We start from the raw sequence: 8,115 nt of genomic DNA, 5'->3' as shown, positions 1-8,115 counted from the left end.
TCCTATTTCTGTTCCCCAAGCATGAGCAGCAGCCAAGGTTTCTAGGTCGAGTCCTAAATCTGATGGGTTTCATCAGAAAAGATGTTCGTAATATGGAAAATCCATGCTGCTTTAGATAAATTCATTTATTATGATTTTTAATGGTTTGGTCATTCCTTTATTTTACAATATTTAATTTTTTAAAAATCCTCACCCGAGGATAACTTTTCATTGATTTTTAGAGAGAGTGAGAGAGGGAAAGACAGAAATATTGATGTGAGAGAAACACATCGATTTGGTTGCCTCCTGCATGGGCCCTGACCAGGGCCTGAACCAGGGAGGAACCTGCAACTGAGGTACGTGCCCTTGACCGGTATCGAACCCTGGACCCTTTGGTCCATAGGCTGATGCTCTATCCACTGAGCCAGACCAGCCAGGGCCGTTTTACAATATCTAAATGAGCTTCTCTGATTTGCTCCCCGTGTTCATGTTTGAGCAGCTTGTCATGTGAAAGGGCAGGTAAAGGGAGCTATTATGTTTGCAGCCATGAGGAAGGATGACGATAAAGGAGGAAAACAGAATTGTTTGTATACCAACAATTTCTGGATAACAGATCCTATTGCAGCAAACATTCCTCAAGAAAGTTGTTTCAACCACACACACAATATTCTGCTCATTTCCATGTCAAATAAAAAAAAATAGAGGAAGGGTAGGCAAGGGAAATAAACATTTATTGAGCCAGGCACTGAGCTGGGAATTTTCAATAACATGAATAGAAATATAATGACCGCATTGTACTGGGACGTCTACGATTTTGTTTGACAAGCATTGTTTTTGGCGTGCAAAAAAGATGAAGATGTTAGGGTAACAGCAATTAGCATAATCTCCCATACGATTGACAAAGATGTAACTGTCCATGTTGTCTCCTCAAAATGGAAAGAGACAAAGGAGTAAATCCACGGAAAACAGAAAGCACAAGGTTCAATAACCAAAGATTTACAGAATTAAAAATGCAGGATAAATTGGATGATTATCATCTATAATTCTTTAAGGCTAAAAAGAAAAAAAATCATCATTATATTAAGTACATGTAGAAATAAATTTTAAAAATTGAAACAAGATTAGTTATGATATATGATTGACTTTTCCCATACCATAATATATTTGATGTCTAAAATCAAATAAGGAAAAAACTTATTTCTACGTGGAATTGGGCAAATCAAACTGTGAGAGATAACATCATCATGACTTTGGGCAACAGGTGATTTATGGTTAGGAAACAAATCTGCTCTCTGGTTTTGTTGGTTTTTCATCAGTGACTAACTGTGTGTTCTTTCTGGTCCTTATTCATCATCCAGTTTTTAGTAGATGTAGAAATGGCTCTTGAGACAACCTAGCATAAACCTGCAAAATGGTGAATTAGAAGGTGTTGTCTCATGTAAAAACAAGCAAACAAACAAACAAACACAACTATCCAACAGCTTTTGTAACAATCGCTTCTAATTTTCCACTTAATGGTGAAGAATTCTGCTTGGCATTTTCTAGGAAAGAGACAAAGCAGAGGTAGTGGTAGCTTTGAAAACGTGGAACTTTATGCTATTACACAGTCTTTACTTCAATATGGCTTTACAGAAGACACAGGCTGCTTCAACATTGCTTTGGTTTCCACACGAGACTCTGAAATTTTAAAAAAATGAACGATCAAGCACAAAAGCAGGCCCCATGATGCAAACAACACTCAAGAAGCATCAGAGGTCACGCGGAGCAAAGCTGAGGGCTTGGTTGACTTTCAAAAAATTGTTGGTTGTACTCTAAACACTTAACACCCCAGCTCAGCTATACAAATGGCATATTATACTACTTCTACACAAAGATTAAGAAAAAAATTAGTGTATTCACGGTTTCAACAGAATTGTATGATTACATATTTCCTTCAGTTTTGTTTTACAGACACAATCATATTGAAACTACATATGAATAGACTGTAAGTCATTAAATAATTATTTTTGTTTGTGTAACATGAGTTTCACAACATGAGGATTGACTATACACTAGTATTTCAATGTGTCTTAGAGTTTTTGAACCACATAAAGCACGATAATGTAAAATAATATAATAGTTACTTTAAAGTCAGGAATACCACCTGGCAAATACAACAAATATACCACTGAAACAGAGCTGAAGCATGAGACGTGACACCCTTCGTTCTAACAATAAGCAGCTTTGAAGAAAGGACATTAGGACAAGAAGGGGAGGTAGTTATTTTGAAAAATTAAAAAACCATTTCATCAGGAATTTTACAAAACAAATTATTTCTCAGAAGTATCTCTGCCATGTAGTTTTCCAATTTCAGATAGCATAACAAAAAGATGCTTTATTTCCCTCCAGGACTTGTGAAATTTGCATGGAAAAACTCAGACTATATTTTGAAGTTTATCCAGGTGACGCATAATTTGACCACAGCTATTAAATATTATTTTTGTTATTACTACTTCTGTAGCCAAAGTTTTGTGAGTTAATTGTTTTTTTCTGTTTAATAAGAAGCAGGTGGAACTTAACTAATAGACTAAGACTATCCAAGGTCTCTCTCTATTCATTGGCCACATCATATGAATAAGATATGTTTTACCACTCTGCACGTCTCAGCTCATCCTGACTTGAAATCAGAGCATAGGTCAAAGGAATCCATGGGCCTATGGTGTTGTGAGTTATGTACATCTCAACTCAGAACACTGAATAGATTATGGATTCACCAGGTTTCATAAAATTTGGGTTTAGCATTTAATGGACTCCCGAGATGCCCAAACCTCTGAAAATGTTCTATTTTCGATCTTTTTCCTTTCTTTGAAATAGATGCTATGAGGATCTCAGGCCAAAAACCACCTTCCTGAAAAACACCAGTCTGAGGAGAGAGCTCCCACTTGATTCGCACATCGTGGGACACATCCAGGCCATACTTAGACATAGAACTCCTGGCGAGACCACCAGCCCTCAGCAATCATTCTATAGCGTTAAGTTTCTGTTTAAGACCTCCAGGACCGAGCTGTCAACGTCGCTTGGATTTATGAATGGCCTTTGAATTAGTTTAGTAATTAATGAATAGAGCTAGAATCTCTAAGCATGCAAATCTCCAACTTAGGTTACTTATGACCCTTAACCTGGGCCTTGATGGCTGGGTGGCTGACTTAACACCTGACTCAGTCTTTTGCAGGGCCATTGTCATTGTTTAGGGATAATTCAGGTTTTTTAGCAGTTCTTAAAGTTGCTACAGCCATGAGTAACTATAGGCCCTGCAACGAGAGAAGAAGGAGCCTACAAGTATGGACAATCAGGAAGAGAAGCGAGGATGCTAAATCAGGTCCATCTGACTGGGAGGGATGGATCTCTATTTTTCTCTCCAACATTGCTCCAGCCACACGGTTCACTGCTTCGGGTTAAGGGCACACCAGCAATGTTTCTCTGACTGTACTTGGGCCTTTCACCAGAAACCCTAGACCTTACTTAGATCATGAAAATCAGAGACGGTTAGAGTTGTAACACGGTCTTTGAAAGATTTTAGGCCAACCTACATATTCACTAGGTGAGGAAAATGGTGGCTAGAGTTTAAAGGATTTGCATCAAGTCAACAGCCTGTTTAGGGGCAGCAACGTGCCCTAGACCTGGAAACTGAACGCTCAGCCGCTACCCTAGCAACAACACAATTGTGCCGCAGCTGAAAAGGCAGAAAAGGAGATGTGTTCACTGACGTACACATGGCGCCTTTATCAATGGCAAGTCTGCATGAGCCAGCACGGGGGGTAACCCAGAGTCCTTCACATTCTCTTGTCTGTGCACAGTTCCACTGTGTGTGCATTGCCTTTTCAGGGCCAGGCACAGCCATTCATAAGTGCATCAATGTGCTTGTAAGCTGAAGTCTGGGGGCGGCCGGCTCACTCCCTACACCCTAGCCAGAGTCAACTGCTTATCAAAGGAAGTCACAGGATTCACATCGACTTGGTGGTCATTCAGTTACGCTATAAATTTAAGAAGCCTCTGAGCAGTTGCTGGTTGGACTTTAGACCATTTCATCATTCCATTCTGGCTTCTTCATTCATTTACATAAAAAAAGGAAAGTTTACTTTCCAATCAATACACTTTTTTTTGAAAAGGAGACATTAAAAAATATAAAAGTAAAGAAAGGCACTTTGTAGAATGCGTACACATCTGTTTCTTTCTCGTCTACTCTAAGGAGATAGGGAAGTTTCTGAGGCAGGGCCACGTCTTTCTGGAAGCGATGGGCAGCCGCGGGCAGCCAGCGAAAGAGCCAGATTTCCTCCACAGCCTCCAGCCGCCCTTAACTCTCAGGACTCTCGGATTCAGTTGGGTCACTATGGGAAAAGCAGTCAAACTCCTTGGCTTGCACAGGTGCTAAGGGATGGACCTAAACCGGTGAAAGCAAGTTTTCAATCCATAACTGCCAACCAGGGTTGGCCTGAGGCACTTAGGAGAAAGAAGAGTCAGCTAAGTGTCAATGACATGGCTGAGGGGAACTTGTGCTCATGTTGAGGTGCCTAATACCCATTTGTAAAAACCGACCACAGCACATTTGCAGTTTGGGCCATAAGCTTCCCTCAACCACCCAATGGCTATCCCGTTTCCATGTGCTTCGAAACATGAATATTTAGGCTTATGTTTATAAAATGCGACTTTTCATAATTCAGAAAATTACACCAACTGCGCAATGTTGGTTGGTAATCTAGGAGAGAGAAAAAAATGCCAGAATCAGCAGCCAGCTGTAAGAAAGGAGATGTGGGGCTGCTGGACTCAGCAAGAAGTAAGCATGGCTTGATTCAGCAAAAGATCCTTTTTCTAAAAAGTAAAGCCACATTCAACATGTCTTTTTAAAAAATCTCATGCCTCTTCACGCTACACACACATTTGCACACAATCTGAGAATATGATTCTGTACCTACGTAAATATAAAATACACAGTGCGGTATGTTAGGACCAACTGGAACTGATGGTCAAAAAGGGAACTATTGGCACATCACTGAAGGTACTTGCATTCCTACGGTGAAGGGCAATTAGTTGTTAGCAAGATACAAGGCATTTATTGGTTAAATTATCTTGGCTAGAAAATAGTGAGTCATGGAATCAGGGAGCTGGAGTTTGAAAGGACATTAGAATTTATCTGGACCAATATTTCTTTCAGAGGAAACTGGGGCCCAGAGAAGGGAATTGATCTGTTCAATGTGACATAGTTAGGACTAGAGCCTGGGACTCTTGACCCACAACCTGCATCTTTCCATCCGACTAGCTGTTTCCTTGATAGAAAATATTCTACCCATGGGGAAAAAACACTTAGATTCAAATATGAGTCCTAACTGACAAAGAAATATAGTCTTGGCTTGACTTAGTGAGTGGCTAATTGGTGTTTTTATAGGAATTCAGTTCAAGTTGACTCTTTACCCATAACATTTCTTCATGAATACCAAAATCAGGTTATTTCTTAATTTGCAAGCTACCAGAGTGATTGATGTACACCTTGGAGAACAGTGGCCTATTTGGGGAACATTTTAGTCTGCACTGGCTTTGAAGGGAAGAGTCTTGGTCAATGCTACTCAAGGTGGACTATATCCCTTGGCCCTCCTAGAAGTTGTGTGTACTTTCGCAGGTCATTCTGTGCCATCATGTGAATCTTAAAGTACAGATAGATCTTAAAAAAATTATGCCTTCTCCTTACACACAGTGTTGTCCAGTGAAAGTCAAATAGACTTGACTTGTACTTTCCAAGAGCGGCGTTTCCATGTGCTAAAACAGCCTTTAGGGGAAGTGGTCATGGAGGGCGGTACTTCTCAAACTTCAGTACCCACAGGGGTCACCTGGGGAACTTAGTCAAATGCAGGTTCTGACTCTGTAGTTCTGGGCCAGGGAGACCGAGGTCTGCATTTCCATGCAGCGCCCAGGTGATGATGACACAGCTGGTCCTCAGGCCAGACTTTAAGTAGCAAGTATCTAGGACAGTGGTCGGCAAACTCATTAGTCAACAGAGTCAAATATCAACAGTACAACGATTGAAATTTCTTTTGAGAGCCAAATTTTTTAAACTTAAACTATATAGGTAGGTACACTGTTATTAACTTCATTAGGGTACTCCTAAGGCTTAGGAAGAGCCACACTCAAGGGGCCAAAGAGCTGCATGTGGCTCGCGAGCCGCAGTTTGCCGACCGTGGATCTAGGAGGCTGAATGAACTTGGGGACAACTTTTCCAAATGTTCCGCGTACCCTTACGATGTTGATGTATTGGGAGAACAGAGCCTCAGGTCTATTATTTCTGCAATCTGGACGCCAGGACAGTGTATTCGCTTTCCACCATCAGGTTACCTCTGCCTCCAGTTCCCATCAACATGGGCTTGTTGGGTGGGATACTTAACTCACAGAGGTGAGCTCAAATTCTCTAAGTCCAGCTGGGGAGTGGACAGAGAGAAAGGATTTGCCATCAGGTGAAATAAACAAGAGAGGGAGGCAGCTGATGAGTTATGGATGCTCTCTTTAAGATGGAGATCCAGGCTTCTGATCCTTCCGGGGAGCCTGCCCCTGGCACTGACTCAGAGATTCTTACTACCAGACCCTGGTCTTTGTAGCTGTGCCCACCACTCCGCAGGTGCTGTTTCTCAAAACATTTATTTGGAAACTTCTGACGTGAATGTTGTCTCTGCCAAGATTCTGCAAATGGATCTACTCCAGAGAGATAACTAACTCATGGCTTTGCTGAAAATATCTTTGCTGTCCAAGATGGCTCAGAAAAACAAAGCAAAACAAAACTCTCTCTCTAAAACAGTATGCTGGATGTCACCACCCTCCTTTTTCACGATGACTTCTAGAATATTCACCCAGAGAAGAGCAGGAGCCCCAGGTTAGTCCTAAATTACAGGAGAAAAAATTTCTGTGTGTGGAGAGTCCTAACACACTATTGGTGATTGTTGGTTAGTGTATCTGGAGATAAAAGAATCAGGTAAACTATACTATGCTGTATTGGAAATTGAATATTGTCACCCACCTCACACTCCTCAGTGGGCTTTGGTTGGTATGGCATTTGCTCCACAAATAGGGACTGCGTATACTATCATGGACTGTAAATACTCCCTCTAGCCTCAGCAGAAAAGACTGTACCCTCTGACTACGTAAACAGCTGTACTGGGAAGATAGAAAATACTCATTTACTTTACCTAAGTGGTAGAAAAATAGTCTTCAAAAATACATTGTTAAACTTACGGGTCTGTAGTAAAGTAGAATCTGTATGTACAGTAAGGCAGTATCTCCATGACCATCCCGCTGTGAAATTAAAGTTAGTCTTTGGGGACTTTTTTTTTTTCCACTAAGAGAAGACTAAGGTGTATAATAAATTATCTGTTGTGTTGAAATGAAGCAGGAAACCGTTTTAGGAGGATCCATCACGTCAAATTCACTTGCCTCCTGTGTGAGAAAATCTCTCTCCAAAACTATATTTTCTAGAGGCTTTAGGATGAAATACAATTTGGGAGAGGGGAATCCAGGCTTGCCTGATTCCAACTATTTTAAGAAAAAAAAATGGAGGCATGATTTTTACTTGCATATCAGCAACGTGTCACTAAGGTACCAGGAAGTGATGTAAATGACGTGTCGGTTCCGGAATGCATCCTTTCGTGTAATGTGTTATATTTGGTTATTCTCAATAAAATAGGAGAGGAGTTCAAAGGATAAGCAACTGGTTTTCAAAAGCAGCTTACATGGCATTCTTCTCTCATCTATCATCTTCCTGCGCTGGGCTACGCTAACTCCTTCATTTCCTCCTGTCCTACGCCCAGCCATGGGCACCTTTTCCGGAGGCTTTACCTATTGGCACAGTCCCTCAGGAATACTAAGCAGTGCACTTCTATTGCATTGAACATACGATTTTATAACTAAAAACAAACACTAGATCAGCAAATCACAGGAAACATAATGATCCGATCCGGAATCAGCTGTTGGAGAAAGAGGCCACTGGTTGAAAATGGAGCATGAAGAAGAGTGAACTGTGAGTTTTAGTAGTGTCATTCGAACCCCATTCTCGAACATTCTCTAGGAGAGGACATTTCATGTGCGCTGTAGCAGTACCTGAAGAAAAATCACATTATA

The 8,115-nt window shown here is 40.9% G+C and overlaps 1 long non-coding RNA gene across 2 annotated transcripts; it reads right to left on the bottom strand.

Moving 5' to 3' along the window:
• Positions 1 to 689: 689 nt before the first annotated feature.
• On the bottom strand, positions 690 to 8,115 carry LOC107182789. Of its 2 annotated transcripts, none has more exons than XR_001513520.1 (2): positions 8,095 to 8,115; positions 690 to 1,383 (listed from the first exon to the last, which is right to left on the bottom strand). It is a non-coding gene; the product is annotated as an uncharacterized LOC107182789 (long non-coding RNA). The 2 variants fall into 2 exon arrangements; XR_001513519.1 differs by having other exon boundaries at positions 7,234 to 8,109.

This window comes from Myotis davidii, unplaced genomic scaffold, assembly GCF_000327345.1.
Source record: "Myotis davidii unplaced genomic scaffold, ASM32734v1 scaffold496, whole genome shotgun sequence".
In the NCBI taxonomy this organism is placed as follows: domain Eukaryota; kingdom Metazoa; phylum Chordata; class Mammalia; order Chiroptera; family Vespertilionidae; genus Myotis; species Myotis davidii.
This window is presented reverse-complemented; position numbering and strand designations above follow the sequence as displayed.